The sequence below is a fragment of the Notothenia rossii genome (assembly GCF_949606895.1).
Source record: "Notothenia rossii genome assembly, chromosome: 7".
In the NCBI taxonomy this organism is placed as follows: domain Eukaryota; kingdom Metazoa; phylum Chordata; class Actinopteri; order Perciformes; family Nototheniidae; genus Notothenia; species Notothenia rossii.
Window position 1 is genome coordinate 28355511 of NC_136905.1, and position 20911 is coordinate 28376421.

At 41.3% G+C, this 20911-nt stretch overlaps 1 long non-coding RNA gene across 1 annotated transcript in view; it reads left to right on the plus strand.

Moving 5' to 3' along the window:
• LOC307047016 overlaps positions 1–20911 on the plus strand; it is a 228609-nt gene that overhangs the window by 131330 nt on the left and 76368 nt on the right. The gene's annotated exons all lie outside the window — the stretch shown is intronic.

Here is a 20911-nt window from a genome sequence, read left to right on the forward strand (position 1 = left end):
TGAACATGGAACCAGTATATCTGCTAAACATCACCATGATAGCGTTGTCATTGTAAGCATTTTAGCCTGCTAATATTAGTTCAAAGACGAAGTGTGTAAATCCAATCTCACAGGTCTGTTAGCATGGCCATTTAATTTTAGCAAGTTTGTAGACCATCTGTTTGACAGATTCACACATTTAAAGGCTTAACAAATGGTTTAAAAGAATAGAATACCTTTGATACCCTTTTTAGAACTAAGTTAAGCTAACTAACTAAGTAACTAACTAACTAACTTAACTAAGCTGCAATAATTTTTCTTTGCAATCTTCACGAGGTAAATACATGAAAAGTGGAATCTATATGATAGAGAATATGGTTTTGGGTCAGTGGAAATTAGTGTGAAAAACCAGGTGACCGTGACTGAAAAGGTCTCATACACAGAGTGAGAGATCAATGGGTCGTTCATCCCGTACGACCGTTATCGTCCTCGTGTGGCAAGGGCTTTATATTCTCTCCGCTTTATCTCCACCAGGCCTGTTGGGAGAGGAATGAAAAAAGAAAGATTGACAGGCATTCTCTTTAAAGGCTGTGACAAGACAGGACAGCAGAGCCTTCAACGTGATAGCTGCAATAGTGCAATTTAAATACCTTACCATTAGAAGGTATGTATTCTTCTCAGTAAGACATTGCCTCCAACACCAATGAAGCTCTTTGAGCCTCTTATCACTAACTTAGCATGTATCCTGAGGGATGACTGGTTTGGAGGACAGCACTAAAGGATCCCCTTTGAAGTGTAGGAAGCAGTGTTTACTTGACAGTGATGTATACTGAAGGATGAATAGCTGACAGGCCTCTGTGGGTGTGCTTTCTTCTTTGTGTTACTGTACTCAGGGCCGCCCCTCCCTACACGCAGATCACGCAGATTGCTCACGGAGGGGGCCTCATCTTGCGGAGGGAGCCTCATCTGAAGCGCAAATGGGGCGTTTTGAATATTTTACGTCTAACAAGCGGCTACAAATGTTGTCGAGTACATTAAATGTCACCATGACTAAGCCGACTTCAGATACCTTTAGATATTTTCAACCTTTGTTTGCCATGAAGCAAATTTTCTGCAATAACCTAAAATGTAATGGAAAAATCCTATTGGCTTTCTGTCATTGGAACCATTGCAATGCTACCTTCCTGTTTGCCTAAAAAAATGCAATCCCTACATCATGCCTAATTTGATTTCTTTCAAATTCTTATTTTAAATTTGACCACATTTTCCTGTGTCAAGATACAGATTACAACATTGCTGCAACATTTAAACATGCTGCTTTTGAGAAATGTTGAGCGATATTACTGCACATACTTAGGACAAAAAGCTTATAGGTTGCTTTTTTATGATTTCAAAATTGAACTAAAATGATTTTAGTCATGATATTACAGTATCCCCTCTATTTTCATATTCACAGATGGCATGGGGCTCTAGTTCTTGCATTGGGAGAGATTCAGACCACCGGAAGCAGCAGAAACCGAGGTGGATGACTTCATGACAAGCAGCTGGGAGAGACTATGTTGACATCTGATTCATGTTTAAAATACAGCGGAGTGGGATGTGAGTTTTGTGTCCAAAATGAAAAGATAAACAGTAGGGAAATCACTGAGGAAAATAATTGTAGTCCTCCAGGTGTTTTAATGCAATAAACAGAAAAGTGTGATAACCATTATGTCAGTGTGTAATGATGAGCAGAGGGGTTGCAAATGTTGACTCAAATATTCATCTGGAATGAAAATAAAATCATCACTTTTGCCGCAAAGTTGTATTATCTGATAACTTTGCCTCACAGGCCAAAGGAATTTAAGACCTCTCAATAAGAATGGCTTTTCAGATGTCTATGTATCTGCTGGAGGCTTGTAAGGGTTTCAAAGACCTACATTTTCATTTTATTTCATAGCTCTCCAGCTGGTTTTGTGACCGTAGCCCTTGAGGGTCAAAAGTGACCCTTGAACTTCTGGGCTTCTGGACATTCTGCACTCTGACCTGTGGCCACAGATCACGCTGAAAATTATGTCTGGCCACTGACCATGTTTCAATCAAAGGAGATGCAAGGCTTTGCTTAACTTGAGAGTGTGTCAAGCAAATAATTATAGTCAACAAAAAAACTTGAGTTCAAAGGTATATGCAAATGTGGTTTGTGTTTGCTTGTTTCCCTGTGTTTGTGTGCGGGTTTGATTTCTGCTTGAAAGAGCTGTTGTGTATCACACTCAAGATGGAGGTGTTGCAGAATGAGAAGAATTTGACCCACACTTCCTCTGATCCTAGACTAGCAGGGGTCCGGTTCTGTCACATGTTGGCCTGTCTCTTCCGATAAGCCCGAGGAGCACAGAGAGCGGCCCGCAGTGTGGTCAGACAGCAGGGTGTTCTGATAATGTGATGGTTTGAAGCCCACATATCACGTGCCAACATCATCAAAAGGATCCTTTCCAGACTGCAAATAAGAGAGGGGATTGTTTTATTGTGTCATGACAGCAGTCAAGACATTTTAAAATTAACACATGAAGATAACAATAGTTTAAAAGGTTAGCATAGTTTGAAGACACATCAAACCCACAACAATGAAGTTAATACAATAATGAAAATGTGTGGATAAGAAAGCGTTGGGTGCATAACAGAAGTCCTATTTGTCCTTAATGTAATTTGGATGATTACTACATTGCAGGTAATCCCTTTTGTCAAGTTGTTCTCATTTATTGTTCATACCTAAAAGTAATGCATTATAATATGTATATAGCCAACATCGACAAATCCTTTGTAACCCATGTTATCCTAAGCCAGAAAGTCAAGAGAGATATTGTAAAGAGAGATGAAGTCTATGCACGTGGTACAGCAGCATCAGGACTAAAACCACCAGACTCAGGGACATTTTCATCCCCAGGCCATAAGACTATTAAACACCTGAGCTTGCATTATTTTTATATTTATTTATTGTTTTTTATATTTATTTGTATGTCTTTGAATTGCACTGTTGAGGAACATGCGATCTAAGTTTTTCATACAATATTGAATGTAAAATAGAAGTTGTGTTGGATTAATAACTCAAAAAAGTAATGACATCACTATGAAACACTGGCACTCCAATTGGCTAGCGCTCTAACACATTTTACGTGATAGGCTAAGGTTCGGAACACCTCTAAGTAGTTGTCCAATCACAACATAGTCAGCCAGCTTACCAATCAGAGCAGACAGGGCTATGATACAAATAAAGAGCTTTTTGAACAACATCTACTATGTCAATAGAGGCACAAAATACAAATATGAACCTGTAAATTAGCATAATAGGGTCTCTTTGATACAGGATTGCAGATTGCATATTATAAATGCATGTGGTCCTGGTTAATTGTATGTTGTATTAAGCCCTATCTTGGTTGTATTCATCATCACATTTAATTGTTTGTGTTTAATTAGTTAGTGCAGCATTAGCTAAATGGTTAAACGCAGGTTGTATTTTTCACATTTATAACCTTGTGGTGAAACAAAATTGAGACATTGTAAATTGAGACGGTCACAGTGGGAAATTCATGGAAAACGTAACACGTAAATCATTTAAACAGCGTGAGTTAGTAAACCCTCAGCTGAAAAACATTTAAATAGTGCATTTAAAATCAGAATAACTCAGTGTGCATCCAGACCAGGTGAGGACACTATCGATACTGACTCAGCAATCACTTTAAGTTATATTCTTGTTTAAATAGACTTCTCTGTTTAATTTATTCTACTCTGTATAATTGTTCTGTAGTTATTGTAGCTAAAACGGCGATTTCTGAGAGATTTTAAATCTCAGATCTGCTCAACTCAACCTGTAACACAGGTCTCAGTGGGTCACGCGCCTTAACCCTGCATTACAATAGGCAGGAACACTCGCCCATCAGCAGAAAATAGTTAACTAATTAGAGGGGCGTGCCCCCACAGCTGGGAGAACTGAGCAATCAGGTGTCCATCTTAGGTTGCTCTTTCCTGGAGCGTCAGCTTCAGCGTCAGCCAGACAAAGACATTGGAGTCCTGTTGGAGTCAAAGACTGACAAAGACATTGGAGTCCTGTTGGAGTCACGAGGGAGGCAAAGACGAGGCAACTCCTACTTTGATAGAGCTAAGTATCGCTGGAGTTTTCTTTTGTTTTATTCAATTCTCTTTGGTTCTCTAGCCCCTCATGCTATAATCATGTGTATTTTCTCCATTCCTGTTCATGTGTCCTCTCGCAATTATCACTGGCCCCGTGTATCTCCTAATCGATTTAACCGGCCTGCTCTTGTCTATCCCACATGCTCCACTGAGATCCAACATCTCGTTTCAGGGGGCCTGTGGAACTGCCAGTCAGCTGTTCCTAAGGCTGACTTCATCTCTGGCTACGCTTCCCTGCAGTCTCTGGATTTCCTTGCTCTCACGGAGACCTGGATTACTCCATCCAACACATCCACCCCAGCAGCTCTCTCCACAGCATATTCCTTCTCCCATACACCCAGACCCTCTGGCAGAGGAGGTGGCACTGGTCTCCTGCTCTCTCCCAACTGGAGCTTTTCCCTCTTCAAGCTACCTAACTTCACTCCTTCCACCTTTGAATTCCATGCCGTCACAGTAACCCATCCTATACAATTAACCATTGTTGTCTTCCAGGCGCCTTGGGGGACTTCTTGGAGGACTTAGATAATCTCCTCTCAAACATCCCTGAAACTGGCCCTCCCACTGTGCTTCTCGGAGACTTCAACCTCCAGACAGGGAAGATAGACGAACTAACATCTCTGTTAACCACCTTTGCTTTCTCACTGTCTCCATCCCCACCAACTCATAACGCTGGCAATATCCTTGATCTCATATTCTCAAGGAACTGCACTACTTCTAACCTCTCTGTAAACCCGCTTCACACATCCGATCACTTCTTCATTTCATTCTCTCTACCCCTTTCCAAACATAACAACCTAATCTCTTCTAATTCTGAACCTGTCCACCGTAACCTCCGTTCCCTCTCGCCCTCTACCTTTGCCTCATCGGTGCTCTCAGCCCTCCCTTCCTCTGATTCGTTCCAACTCCTGCCTCCAAACTCGGCTGCAGAAACTCTCCTCTCTACTCTCTCATCCTCTCTGGACTCTCTCTGTCCTCTCACATCTCGGCAGGCTCGTCAGTCCCCTCCGGCTCCCTGGCTAAATGACGCACTGCGTGCTAATAGAACCATCCTTCGGGTAGCAGAGCGGAAATGGTGGAAATCCAAACACCATGACGACCTCCTAACCTATCAGGCTCTCCTCTCCTCTTTCTCTGCTTCCATCTCTCAGGCAAAAAGCACTTTCTTTCAAGATAAGATCCAATCTTCCTATTCCAATCCCAAAAAACTATTTTCTATCTTCTCCACCCTCTTGGACCCCCCCAAAGCCCCTCCCCCCTCCTCCCTTCTGTCAAACGACTTTGTTAACCACTTTGAAAAAAAGGTTGATGATATATGTTGGTGAAAGGTGGGTCACCAGACCCACCTTTCACCCACACACTAACCTCCTTCTCCCCTCTCTCTCCAAGTGAGGTTCTTACCCTCATTACCTCTGCCCGTCCTACCACCTGTCCTCTGGACCCTATCCCCTCAAACCTCCTTCAGACTATCGCTCCTGATATTCTACCGTTTCTCACCCATTTCATCAATACTTCTCTAACTTCTGGTCACTTTCAAAACAGTCTCAAGGAGGCAAGAGTAAACCCTCTCCTAAAGAAACCCACTCTCAACCCGTCTGATGTTATAAACTACAGGCCTGTCCCTCTCCTCCCGTTCCTGTCTAAAACACTTGAACGCGCTTTCTTTAAAAAACTCTCCTGTTATCTCCATCAGAACAACCTTCTGGATCCGCACCAGTCTGGTTTCAAGGCAGGTCACTCAACAGAAACTGCTCTCCTTGCTGTCTCTGACGAACTGCACACTGCTAAAGCAGCCTCCCTCTCCTCTGTCATCTTCCTTCTGGACCTGTCTGCTGCATTCGACACGGTGAAACATCAGATCCCCCTTCGCACTCTCCAAGAACTTGGAGTTTCAGGCACTGCACTTTCCCTCCTCACCTCATACCTCAAAGACCGCACCTACAGGGTAACTTGGAGAGGGTCCGAGTCCGACCCTTGTCAATTAACTACAGGGGTCCCTCAGCGCTCTGTTCTTGGTCCCCTCCTCTTCTCCTTGTACACAAACTCGCTCGGGTCTGTCATTAGCCCGCATGGTTTTTCATACCACTGCTACGCTGACGACACCCAACTAATTCTGTCCTTTCCCCGCTCAGAGACCCAGGTCGTTGCACGCATCTCTGCTTGTCTAGCAGACATCTCTCGGTGGATGTCTGCTCATCACCTCAAGCTCAACCTTGACAAGACTGAACTGCTTTTCCTTCCGGGAAAAGATTGTCCCACTCTTGACCTAACAATCAACATCGGCACCTCTGTTGTTTCCCCGACTCAGACTGCAAGGAATCTGGGTGTGACCCTAGATAACAAACTGTCCTTCACTGCAAACATTGCTACAACAACCCGCTGCTGCAGATACACGCTTTACAACATCAGGAGGATACGTCCCCAGCTGACCCAGAAATCAGCGCAGGTTCTGGTCCAGGCCCTCGTCATCTCACACCTAGACTACTGCAACTCCCTCCTGGCTGGTCTACCTGCATGTGCCATCCGACCTCTGCAGCTCATCCAGAATGCAGCGGCTCGTCTGGTCTTCAACCTTCCTAAATTCTCCCACACCACACCACTCCTCCGCTCCCTTCACTGGCTTCCAGTAACTGCTAGAATCCACTTCAAGACACTGGTACTTGCGTACCATGCTGCGAATGGATCTGGCCCTTCCTACATCCAGGACATGGTTAAACCGTACACCCCAGCAAGTACACTCCGCTCTGCATCGGCCAAACAGCTCGTTGCACCCGCACTGCGAGGGGGACCCAAGTTCCCGTCAGCAAAAACACGTGGGTTTGCTATCCTGGCTCCAAAATGGTGGAATGAGCTCCCCATTGAAATCAGGACAGCAGAAAGCTTACACATCTTCCGGCGCAAACTGAAAACTCATCTCTTTAGACTCCACTTCGAGCGATTGAATTACTAACAAAGCACTTATATACTAATAAAGGGCTGGCTTTCTAAAGCCAGTTGAGTAGCACTTGAAATGTTTGGCTCTATGAAACCTGATGTACTTATATGATTCTGTTTTCTTCAAGGTTGTATCTTCCTGGTCGAATGTACTTATTGTAAGTCGCTTTGGATAAAAGCGTCAGCTAAATGCAATGTAATGTAATTTCTACATGTAGTCTTCACGCCCTTATGAAGACCTAATACATGATACGCTATGATATGGATGGCAGGGCTTTGGTGGAACATCAGTAACTAATGTCACGCCTGTGAACATTACTCACCCACTGTGTGCTCTGCGACTGTTGCACGGTTGAGTTAAGGCTTGTCTTGCTTATTGAAGTGCGCGATGCCATGTGTCTTGTGATCCACACAGCAGGCCACCCCCCCACCTGTCTCCCAACTTCTGGGCTTCATTCATTCACCTATTCATCTGCTTTAGGAATATATGTTGTCTCCTATCAATTGTCAATGAAGTTGAGTCGTGTATCTCTATATGGAGAGTATGAGAAAAAGAGGCTGTCTGGTACCTGCTAGTCTATGGAAACAAATATTTGTTTCTGAAGAGCTGATATCAACCCAATAAATACAATAATACATTTACCGCTTACAGTCATCATTAGTAATTATAACAAAATATCTAAATGTTACTTATTTTTGAAAATGTTATATTACTTTAGTTGGTATTATACCCTTTGCTGCATTTCATAATATTATACAGATTATGCATTATTTTATTGATTATTCAGTCCATAATGACTTCAAGATAATGGAGTAAGTGACTGAGAGTAATGAGGGGAGACTGTTTGGTATTTCATGGTATATTGCTTTGCAAAGCATAATGTTTCAAACCATTTTCATAAAAAGAAGAAGAAGAAAAAGAAGAAGAAGACATACTTTATTAATCCACTCTGTTGTGTTTACACACACATTGCACACACAGGCGGGATATACATTCACAAACACAGAGGATATACATGCACAACGCAACCACATGCAGATAGGAGAGGTGGCAGAGCAGAGAGGCTGCCAGCTCACCTGCGCCAGGGAGCAGATCGAGGTTAGCTGCCTTGCTCAAGGGCACCTCGGCAATAAGAGAAGCAATATTGCAATCTAATCATTGTGATTCCATCTAAGTAAGGTAGCATTGTTTGGCTAAAGCTGTATGTATGTAACATAGCATCTAGAAGCAAAGACATAAAGTTCTTTACACTCTCACTATATTTCAGTTTTAATTTATTTTTGCATTTGGCCTTTTTATTTTGAGGCCATACAAAGCACTTATACCGTTTATTGGCACCGAAGCAATTTGTGACACCATATCACAGATACCTTTCTTTGACTTTTAAACACTGTCGTATAGTTTCGTCATGTGCAGTAAAGCAGTAACACCCTGCTAATCTCCCTTTACGACCAGCACCACTGTGAAGATCTCAAATCTTATCATTTACAACCAGCTTACTGCAAAAAAAAACAAATGTAGAATTCTACCAAACAAAAAAAAACCTTAACTGTTGAACTCGTTCATTATGAATACTTTTGAAGAGTATTATTATCCATTACATAATGGGCAATATTTAAGTGATTACACACGAAAGAGTCTGTGGTCATTATGTCATCCAACACTCACAGTCATTGTTAAGGTCTATAACATGACTCTTAATTCTTAAAGAGTATACTCGCTTCATCCTTTGTAGGATCCATTACAGGAAGCAGCACACACAGGGGTCTGTTTCTCTTTAATATACACTTCAAGTCTCACTGCTGTTAGTGAAATATGTTGTCGTGCTTATTTAAAAGCTGCGGTTCCACTGCAGTGTCTGGAAGTGTTTCCTGCACATACAGCTTGAAATACTAACAAACATGTATTTAGTGAGGAGAGTCAGATAGATAGTTTTGGTGTTATACTGTTAGTTGAAAATATATATTTGTCGGTTCAGATGGGAATGTCATTGTTTGTGTGTAATTGAGTGTGAAGCAAGGAAGAACATTTCCTGAACAAATAAAAGTGAAAACCGTGATCTAAAGACAATATTTCTAGGCATTTACTCTGAAGAACTGCCATCAATTCCTCAAATATATGTTGTCTACAGCACTTCCAATGTAACAATCTAACATCTCTTGGCCCTGAAAGTCAGTCTTCAGGCCAACTTGTGAAGAAAACATAAAAAGAGTCAATCCTGAAATGCAGAATCCATGATAGTTTTGACAATATTCTGCATGTCTTTGGTCGTGATGCCAATCATTTTACATCCAACCAACAAGACCAGTTTTCCGACCACACTCAAAACACAGTCAAAAGGAGGCCATTAGTATCTTACAGCTGTCATTTAGTGCTCAGATAAAAGCCCCTGAGTGGGACCATTACTCTGATAAAAGCAGCTCTTTGAAGCAGAAAAGGGACAGCAGAGGCAGTAAAGAAGGAGTAGCAGACTTCCTGTTACATACAGGTCGTTCAGACCTATACCAGTGTCTGTTGGACTGTGACTGGCAGATGGGAAGTGTGACTCAACACTAATGCACTTCTTTATTCTTCTTCCTGACGTGATGTTTAACATAGTAATGCTATTACATTTTGAGTTAGTAAGCTAGTTTTTATGTTAGACGATGTTGTATACAAGTTTGCTGGGAAACATATTAAATCGTAATGTGACACTTGATATTGTCGTGGATTTTGGATATATCAATATGACATGTGTTGTATTTTCCTTGTTTTAAAGGCTACATTACAATAAAGTGATGTTATTTTCTGACCTTACTTTTTTTGTCAATATATTAAGATTAAGATTTATATTTCAGAAATCTTATTGTGTACATAATTTGTGATTAAACATAATGAAAAGCCTATAATATTGTCACAATATGGATATTGAGGTATATTGAGGGTTAGTTTCAATGGTGTTTTGGTAGAGTCATGTTTTGTGGCAATTATTGTGCATTTGGTTTTGCGTACCATGAGCGGGACAAATAAAAAGGAAATGAAATGAAATGAAAGTTTACTCAATAGTGAACAGTTAATAGATATAATTTTTTCTTTCTTTCTGGGGGTTATGCTGGATACATCTCCACACTCAAAATTATGGTAAATATAGTGCAATATATAATTTGGAATTAAATTCGAGTCTCAGACCCAAATAGAAAAAAACCTGATGATATCATCAGGATTTGGCGTGCGGTGTAGTGGGTTTTGCGTTGGTGTTCAGATCAAAGTTCAATCCAAAACAGGTTCAACCCCACTGCAGTCAGCATGTCACTGTGTCCCTGGGCAAGACACTTCACCCGAAATTTCTCCTGTGGGGATTGCCCACAGTATTGAGTATGTAAGTCGCTTTGGATAAAAGCGTCTAACAAGTAACATGTAGTGTAATGTAATTTACTTCCGTTTGGGTATGTAAACTGTATGTGAAGAACCTGTGGACTATTTTCAAAGTTTTTTAGATCAAACCTTCGCCACAATTAATCGATCAAACTTAATGTAAGAAGTAAAAAATGTTGGCGTCAGAATTGTGAATAAGATGGATGTCTCTCAGAGGACATTAAGGGGGCTCTGATGAAATATTTTGTCTGGAACTACATATGGAGTAATCAATCAATCTGATTATTTAATTCCATGTTGCCTTGAATACACTGAAGATTAATACTCATGCCATCAACTTGGAGAGTTCTTGGTCTTGATTACATTAAGTGTAAAATCACCAGGGCAATAATAATGTGTGTCAATAGGTCTTGAAAGTCATAGTTCCTGGTAATGGAGATTAACAAGTTATTATTCAAAAAGCATGGCTTGCAACAGTAATTTTTTTACCCAATTCCCAGTAAAATAGGAAATTAAAGCTCAAAGTAACAAATTAAAAACAGAGTATACAGCACTATACTATTTTGAATGTTGCATACCTGTGAAAAGTTACAGTAGCAGAGAGTCAAAATGTGATGATGGTGTGGTATTTTAAACAAATGACAACATGACACTGGTGAGTCATTTGCCGATCACAGTATCCTTGGCACTCAAACAGCAAGGCATTGTAAACATTTATACACACTCCAGCAGTATACCAAAACTCATCATCATCTGTGTGCCTGAAACTGAAAAAGTCATTATATTACACTTCTGTTACATTACATTACATTACATTGCATTGCATTTAGCTGACGCTTTTATCCAAAGCGACTCACAATAAGTGCGTTCGACCAACAAAATACAAACTTGAAGAAAACAGAATCATATAAGTACATCAGGTTTCATAGAGCTAAAACATTTCAAGTGCTACTCAACTGGCTTTAGATAAGCCAGTCCTTCATTAGTATATAAGTGCTTTTTTAGTAATTCTATCGCTCGAAGTGGAGTCGAAAGAGATGAGTTTTCAGTCTGCGCCGGAAGATGTGTAAGCTTTCTGCTGTCCTGATGTCAATGGGGAGCTCATTCCACCATTTTGGAGCCAGGATAGCAAACCCACCTGTTTTTGCTGATGGGAACTTGGGTCCCCCTCGCAGTGCGGGTACAGCTAGCTGTTTGGCTGATGCAGAGCGGAGTGCACTTGCTGGGGTGTACAGTTTAACCATGTCCTGGATGTAGGAAGGGCCAGATCCATTCGCAGCGTGGTACGCAAGTACCATTGTCTTGAAGTGGATTCTAGCAGTTACTGGAAGCCAGAGAAGGGAGCGGAGGAGCGGCGTGGTGTGGGAGAATTTAGGAAGGTTGAAGACCAGACGAGCAGCTGCATTCTGGATGAGCTGCAGAGGTCGGATGGCACATGCAGGTAGACCAGCCAGGAGGGAGTTGCAGTAGTCTAGGCGTCAGATGACGAGAGCCTGGTATAATTGCCAATCCTTTTCGCGGGAGACTCCCGATTTCATTGCCCTCTCCCAGTTTCCTCCCGGGGTTATATTTCTCCCGATTTCTGACAAAATCAGATATATGCAATACAGCTACAACATTGTTTGGTTTCCATGGTAGCGCGTCTCTTTGGTAGCACGTCTCTTTGGTAGCACGTCTCTTTAGTAGCGCGCACAACTGAAAGTCTGAGAGGGTGAGGCAGATAGTCACAGAAAACAGAAAAAGAATCGACAGCTCTACCCTCTGCTCACTCCTTTCCTGTAAAATACAGGTCCAGCCCACACATATGCTCCATCAAGACAGTGCAGTTACAACTACTGTAAGCATGTTAATGTTAATCTAATACAGCTCCGGCGATCCACTAGCACACCCCCCCCCCCCCCCGCGATGGTTTTGAAATGCACCCGATTTCTGAGGTCTCAAGGTTGGCAAGTATGGAGCCTGGAACAGAGTCTGCAGCAGCGGGTTGTAGCAGCGATGTTTGCAGTGAAAGACAGTTTGTTATCTAGCAGTTTGAGTCGGGGAAACAATAGAGGTGCCGATGTTGATTGTTAGGTCAAGAGTGGGACAATCTTTTCCCGGAAGGAAAAGCAGTTCAGTCTTGTCAAGGTTGAGCTTGAGGTGATGAGCAGACATCCACCGAGAGATGTCTGCTAGACAAGCAGAGATGCGTGCGACGACCTGGGTCTCTGAGCGGGAAAAGGACAGAATTAATTGGGTGTCGTCAGCGTAGCAGTGGTATGAAAAACCATGAGGGCTAATGACTGATCCGAGCGAGTTTGTGTACAGGGAGAAGAGGAAGGGACCGAGAACAGAGCCCTGAGGGACCCCTGTAGTTAATTGACAAGGGTCGGACTCCGACCCTCTCCAAGTTACCCTGTAGGTACGGTCTTTGAGGTATGAGGTGAGAAGGGAAAGTGCAGAGCCTGAAACTCCAAGTTCTTGGAGAGTGCGAAGGAGGATCTGATGATTCACCGTATTGAATGCAGCAGACAGGTCCAACAGGATGATGACAGAGGAGAGGGAGGCTGCTTTAGCCGTGTGCAGTTCCTCAGAGACAGCAAGGAGGGCAGTTTCTGTTGAGTGACCTGCCTTGAAACCCGACTGATGCGGATCCAGAAGGTTGTTCTGATGGAGATAACAGGAGAGTTGTTTATAGACAGCGCGTTCAAGTGTTTTAGACAGGAACTGGAGGAGAGAGACAGGCCTGTAGTTTATAAAATCAGACGGGTTGAGAGTGGGTTTCTTTAGGAGAGAGTTTACTCTTGCCTCCTTGAGACTGTTTGGAAAGTTACCAGAAGTTAGAGAAGTGTTGATGAAATGGGTGAGAAACGGTAGAATATCAGGAGCAATAGTCTGAAAGAGGTTTGAGGGGATAGGGTCCAGATGACAGGTGGTAGGGCGGGCAGAGGTAATGAGGGTAAGAACCTCACTTGGAGAGAGAGGGGAAAAGGAGGTTAGTGTGTGGGTGAGAGGTGGTTCTGGTGACCCAGCGGTGAGTAAAGGTGAGTCAGTAAAAGAAGAGCTCTTTTAGATGTCCATGAGACTTTGGGCTCTCTTTAAAGGGGCCCTATTGTAACTAACTTTATCCAAACATAGATAATTGAGTGTGGGAAAGTAGAATTGTCACATCTTCCAAATAAAAAAAAAGTCTTACCCACATTGTCAATGGTGATCTGTCAACAGAGACTCTGTTGCTACTCACAAAGCAAAGCATACTATTGTTGCACATATTTGAAACACAAGTAGATGTGAGTATTGTTTGGCTTGTAATAATATAATCTTTCTCTGCTGCCATGTTGCAAACATATGGAGCTATTGGTAAATGCTGCTCATTGTGCTGTGCGGGGGGAAAGTTGATTCAATGCATGTCAACTGTAACTCTCGCAGGTTCAGGCCCTGGGGTCTTTGTGACCTCAAATAACACCCAGCAGAGGCTGGGACGTCAGAATGAGGAGGACGGCGGTGAGAGGAGAGGGGAGATATGGAAACACATGATAGGAAAATGAAGAGAGACAAAGGGAAGTGTAAGGAAAGAGTTATCCCTTAAACTTTAAATTACTCCTCTAATTCTGCACGGTGGTCTGGGTTTAGACATCACCATGGTTGCAATACCACAACAAGATGGGTGGAGTATCCCCATCCAGACCCTCTTTCTTCCTCTTTCTAACCCTAACACACACCCTAACACACACACACACACCAACACACAGACCCACACACACACACACACACACACACACACACACACACACACACACACACACACACACACACACACACACACACACACACACACACACACACACACACAACGAGGCATTAATGTCCTATCACAACTCCCTAATGAGTGCACACTGAGTAAACCAACAAAGTGATTGCTTTAATCTTCTGCTCTTTCTTCCTGAAAATCAAGTCTGTCTCTCTTGCTTAGTCTATTTTGTTCTGGGAAAGTGTGTGTGTGTGCGGGGGGGTTCCATCTATAGACAATAGCAGCTGACCAGGTCATCATGGCATTTGTGGAAAGTCTGAGCCAGCACTCAGAGGAAGTAGGGAGGAGGAGGAAGATGCTTTCCTCTTGGGGTTCAAAGGTTACTTCTATCCATTACAACACTGCTCCACCTCAACGGACTGTCTGTGCGGAAGACGAGATAAAAGGGTTTATGTACATGTGTGCCTGATCAGGATCACGGTACATGTAGTGTATGTTGCGGGAGTTAGCTCACGTGCTTGAGTGGGTCCATGTATTAGGGCTGAATCTTTTCCACAACGGTCCAGGTTCGAATCCTACCCGGGGGCCTTTGCTACATGTCATTTTTCTCAACCTTCCCTGTCTATTTATCTATTTAAAAAAAGGCATGGAAAAATAATTTGTTTTGATTTGGGTCAAGTAAATAAAAGAAAATTAGGTCCCATTGCTTGGCTATTTAAGAATGCTTGGCTTGTGCATTGTGTCCGTTGTCACACTTCACAATGACCAATCATTAGTCTGCATGGTTTTTAACAACCTTCATTGCTGAATAAGTTTAAAAGCAAGTGATATATCTATGAATGTGGAAGATAATACTCAAAACATATTGGTTTCTAATGAGACAAAGTTCCAGCTCGACTTCTGCCCTGCTCTGTCCTTCCTTCTCGACTGATTACGTTTTGTGCGGAGGATCACAAACGACATTTCCCTATTTTCCTACATTTGTGAAAATCACAGCTTAACATACAGCCCTCCAGAGAGACACGAAGAAATCGTAGACTGTTGATATGCACAGACACGTGGTACCAATTGGACCTTAACTCCTGGAGTAACACCCTTTGTGTCAGGGAGGAGAGAGGAAGCAACTTAGCCTGCTATGTGTGTGTTGGATTAAACTTCAACTGTCACGCCTGGCGCAATCCATTTCGTGTTTGTGTGTATGCACTCGTGTCTCTGTCTCTGACATAATCCCACCAGTCAAAAGACCCGATGTCAACATCAAATCAGTGGACTGTTTTAGGTGGCTGTCGAGAAATTACACTTCACGCCCTAACATCACGCCTTCTGACGCTGCTGATTTGCGACTGTGGTTAAACTTCACTAAGCTCCCACCCATTAAACTACACTCAATCAGACTTTCTGTTTTTCTAAGGCCCATCCCTTGGACTTGGAGTAGTTTTAAACGATGGATCCAGTTTAAACACAAGTGTATTGAGTGAACTTTGTATACTAGAAAGTCATTGTGGATCCACATTTTTTTTTAACAGACAATATGTTTGTTTTTGTCACAATATATAATATAAGCACTTATATACTAATAAAGGACTGGCTTATCTAAAGCCAGTTGAGTAGCACTTGAAATATTTTAGCTCTATGAAACCTGATGTACTTATATGATTCTGTTTTCTTCAAGTTTGTATTTTGTTGGTCGAACGCACTTTTTGTCGCTTTTGGGTAAAAGCGTCAGCTAAATGCAATGTAATGTAATGTAATAATAAATGACTGTATATTTTCAACACACAAATGAAAATTGTTCTAGATAAACTGTTGGAACAAAGGAGACGTCTTTACTCTTTTTTCTGCTATACTAAAAATAACAGGACATAATGTGTCTTGGTCACCTCTTCATGCAAGAAAGATGACTCTTTTTAAAGATTTTCAAATGACTGATTCCTGCCTTTGACCATCATTCAAGTATACAACAAAATGATTAAGGAAATAATAATCGGATGGAATCCCAACCAGAAGTATTTGTACTATGGTCTATATGGTGATTCAAGTATAATTACAGGAGATTATAATATCACGTGAATTTGGAAGGATGAAAACCAACCAGGTCTATTTGTACTCTATATAATTCAAATTGTTCAAAATAAAGTTGAAAAGTTACTGTAAGTGCTAATTTGCCTGACCTCGTCATTGGCAATGAAAAAAGTCTTAACATCATCCACCTTTCTATATCTTAAAGCGTTAAAATAATCTGTTTTGGAACAGGACAAGTGGTGTCAATGAAGGTGTACTTCACTTCATCCGACAGAGGTTTGGGGGTACGTCAATTGAGGCCCACCATCGATTCAAACAGTGCATCACCAAAGGGGAGATGAGCGATGAAATGATACGCGGGCCTTCACTTCAAAGACGTTACTGTCAGAGAAGTAAAACAGTACAAGTACCCATACACAATATTTACGTTAAGAAGGGTAAGAGAAGACAGCTACAGTGTTTTCAGCATCATTACACAGCTGCCTGCAACCTCTCATCCCAACACCTGAGGCTCAAATACTGCAATGCTTCCGCCATTGGACGCCATTGGACAGCTGGAAGTGAACTAGAAGTGGAAGCTGTGACTTGATGACACAGTTTCACTTAACACAGGTAGAGAAGCAAGCTTAACTATTGTTTTGAAAATGGAAGGCTTTCACCATAACATGATTTTGTTATGGGGGACCTTCTGTCTCTTATTTTCAGTTAACATAGGTGTTTAACATGTCATATGGATACTTTTTGAGCAATTAACAGCAGGGATTTTTTTGTTGTGTCTGATTAAGGGTCAGGGGCAAAGCAATATTGTAAAATTAACCGAGCTACAGTGTTTAAGGACCCAAACACAAGTGTCTTTCAAATAAAATGCTTTAAGTAATTGTCAAGCACGTGTTGGCTCATGCCCAAATTGTCTAAGTGCTATGATGGAGGTAGCTTGTTGAAAAACTGTTCTTTGACTTCACTCCAGCTATGTTTCAGAAAAGAAAAGAGCCTTAAAACAGGCCAAGGAGCAGAACTCCTGGATGTCAATTTATGTCAAGGAAGGAAATATCTCTACCTCTCGTAAGCCCTAAAAAAAGGGCGTTGTCTCAACTGATTGGCTAAGAGTGGAAAAGCACCCAGCTGCTCTCAATTATTAAATAGGAGCCTGTCCCTGCACTGAATAGCACCCCAATCAACTCAGGGGGAGTGGAATATTCAGTTAAAATGATTTAGAAAAAAAGGAAACTGAGAGAATGGGAACAGTAAGGGACAGTCATTATGCCTATATATGGTGATGCAATTATGCATTCTGTTAGGTTAGGGAATGTCCTTATTATTAACTGTAGTATTATAATTTGTAATCCTGGGTTAGGCATCTATAGAAAATATACATGAGCATTGGTGTTAATATTTTGTGAAAAATCAATGTAGGGCCGTGACATTATCTGCCTAATAAGTGCACCTGAGCTTTTAGCTGGCACACCTGATGTTCATTAGGCGCTGTTAACTGACACATTTCTTAACATTTTAAAGTAGACCTTAAAGCTTTAAATGTCTCCATTCATAGATTTGCATCAGTCACATTATATTGTGTGCATAACACTGTTCCTCCAAAGTTTAAGCACGTGTAGAGGGGTGGTTGTGTCAGTCAGTGTGGGGGATTTGTGTTTAATCTCAGGCTGCTGTACTGGACAATGCAAAAGTGAAACACTCCTCAGATTGACAGTATGACATGTTTTGTGAACACAGGCCCACATCTTACTATACCTCCCTGAATAATTGCTCAATATATTCCCCAATGCTCCACTGCTTTTTCCTGCCTGTAGAGTCTCACTGTGGTAGATGTAGAACATAGAGAATGTGTGTATTTCACTATGGACACATTACGAGATGTGTGTGCAGTATTTGTGTGAAATGGATTTCGTTAAATACTGGCATCAAAATCTGTTTTAAGTGGTACCTGAAAGGGGCGTACGCGTTACAACGGCGCAAAATACTTCCATTATGAGAGAATTGCAGATCTGTTGTAAGCTAGCTAGTTAACGTAGCCAACCTAGACATTTCAAATATACTGACAAAAATCGTACAATTATGAAACAGACCAACTGTGCCAAAAGTTTCCGTTGGCCAACTTTATAATACCCGAACGTCAACAAGCTCTCAGGTCCCAGCTGTGTGCACCACTTTTTAGATTTATGTTATCGTTGTAAGATGAGCTTTCTGGATCCTTTTACATCTGTAGCGTTTCGTTTGTAAAGTTGGTGAACATGTTATATCATGTGAATGTGTTTTGGCACATTGTGTTGTTTTATTTGCATCGTTTTTGAAACTGCAGTGTGTTTATCCTAGGGTAAGTGTGTTTGGCCATTGTTGTTGTGTCCCATCAAAAGTGTTGAGTCTAGTCATGTTTCATGTTTTTGTTTAGTCCATTTTTGTATTGTCTCCCACTTCCTGTTTTATTTTGACACTCACCTGTTATGTTCATTCCAGGTTCCTTGACTTCCTACCCTTGTGTGTTTCTCCCGCTCTCAACAGCACCAGCCCCGCCCCTGATTGTTTTCACCTGTGCCTAGTTACCTCTTGTTTATATTCCACAGTCTCCCCTTGTCTTGTGTCAGTTCGTCTTGTCCTGTCTCCATGCCAGTAGTCAGCGTACCAGCGACTAAGTATTATGACTAATTCATGCTCCAGAAGTCTTTAGTAAGTTTTGTTCCTCACCTTGTGAGCGATTTTCTTTTGTGCTTTTCTGAAACCGTTTTGACCTTGTCAAGAGTGTCGATCCTTATCTTGTACATCCTTTTGGAATAAAGTACCTTTTTGTATAATTTGTCTCTCGGGTCGTGACAATTGTAACACGTTTGCACCTGTAGCTTCCACAATGAACAAAGTAGCGAAAAAACATAGAACATTTGGATGATTCAAAGTATGTTGAGGTTGTTTAACGGCAGCAAAACTGTTTATATAATTGGTAAGATTTTACAGAATATTTCTTTTTTTCAGGAAGTTATGGCCATACGCCTCTATAAATGAAACCTGGATCGTACTGCTAGAGTTGTATAAGAGTTTGCTGAATTTGAAAGCAGATGTTTTTGGTTTGTCTGCTGTTAAACCCTGTCCCCATTTATTTCAATTCTTAAAGAGCTCTCTGTTTATTTATTCTTCATTTACCACAGAGAAAAACACATTTTTTCTCAACAATTCAAGGTATCAAATGGTGAGTTATTGATATATAAAAGGTCATTTTGTGACGGATTTAGTAATTGAAGTCCAACAACATTGGCCAACATTGGGATAATGTCAAGAAAAGTACCTTTAAGCTCATATTTCGTAAGTTTCCCATGATGCCAGTGACTCTTATCTATACTGTGCTAACTCTAAAGCCGTTAGCTCTGCACGTGACTTTGTATTTCCTTATTTAAATAAATACTTGAGTAAATGAGTTTGTACCAAAGTCTGGTATTGGCGCACTGGAGCTTAACTGTGTTTTACTGTGCAACACATAAACAATGCAGGTATACAGGGGTTTGCTTCCACAGGATCCGTTTTCTATTCATCACCTTGGCTTGTACACACTGTGGACATGTTTAACCAAAAGCTTATCATGTGAGTTTGGGTCTTTGAAAACATTCCATAGTTGGCAAAGTATGACATCATTACGGGAAAGATACCTTTGGGTATTAGCCACAAATCACAACATTGGTTTATGCTTGATTCAGAAAGACTAAAGGTGAAATCATGATAATTATTTTATTGATTTAACTTAAAGGGAAATTTCTTAAAACTTCACGTTGCCTTATTTCAGTTGTATAAAATCTTTAGTAGCTCTGGAGGACGTTAAATAACCCTGATGATGTGGTAAGAGGTTTATTAAATGGACTGCAAACTTAAATAAGTTAAATACATTAATTATTTTTTAAATGAATTATATTACTTTCTTTGATGGTATGTATTAATTATTTAATTAGTACTTCTGTGTGTGTAAAACACATATTGATTTCAATATGAATTATTGAATAAAACAAGCATAACATGGCTATTTAAAGAACTATACTATACCTTAAAGTAGGGGTTTCCCAAAGTGGGGGTCGCGACCGGCAATCGAAAGTGAAACTTAAGCTCGCTCCATTGCGGAGATATTCCCGCAAGAGTGGGGAAAACTGACATCAATTCACTAGCACCCCCCCCCCCCCCCCCCCCCCCCCGCTGTTATTTTGGGGATCGCGGGCTGAAAAGTTTGGGAACCCCTGCTTTAAAGAACCTTGAACCTTGAACCGTTCCTATATTTCATGCCTTGGTATGTATCCACCAATAAAGACAACAAACACCATTCTAAGACTGTACAGACATACGGTCTTACTTGTTTTTATCTTTGCAACTGCAAATGGTAATATTTGCAGCCAATAAAGAAAAATCATCAAAGGTGGAGATCGACAATATGCAATATTGTTGGTAAAGATAAGATATGTGTAACTTCAAGGTGGAGATCGACAATATGCAATATTGTTGATAAAGATAAGATATGTGTAACTTCAGAGATTCCAAGGCATGATTCCCTGATGATGATAAAGACTTGTTCTCTGATGGTGGTAGGAGTGACATGATTCCTGATTTTGGTTGGATATCCCCTTTCAGAGGAGCCACTTTTCAGATCCCAGCCTCCGGGTTCTGCATTGCACAGCACTGCCTGCTGGTCAAAGGTAAAAACTGCATTAGTGAATCAATGAAATGACTGAAATTCCATAACATCC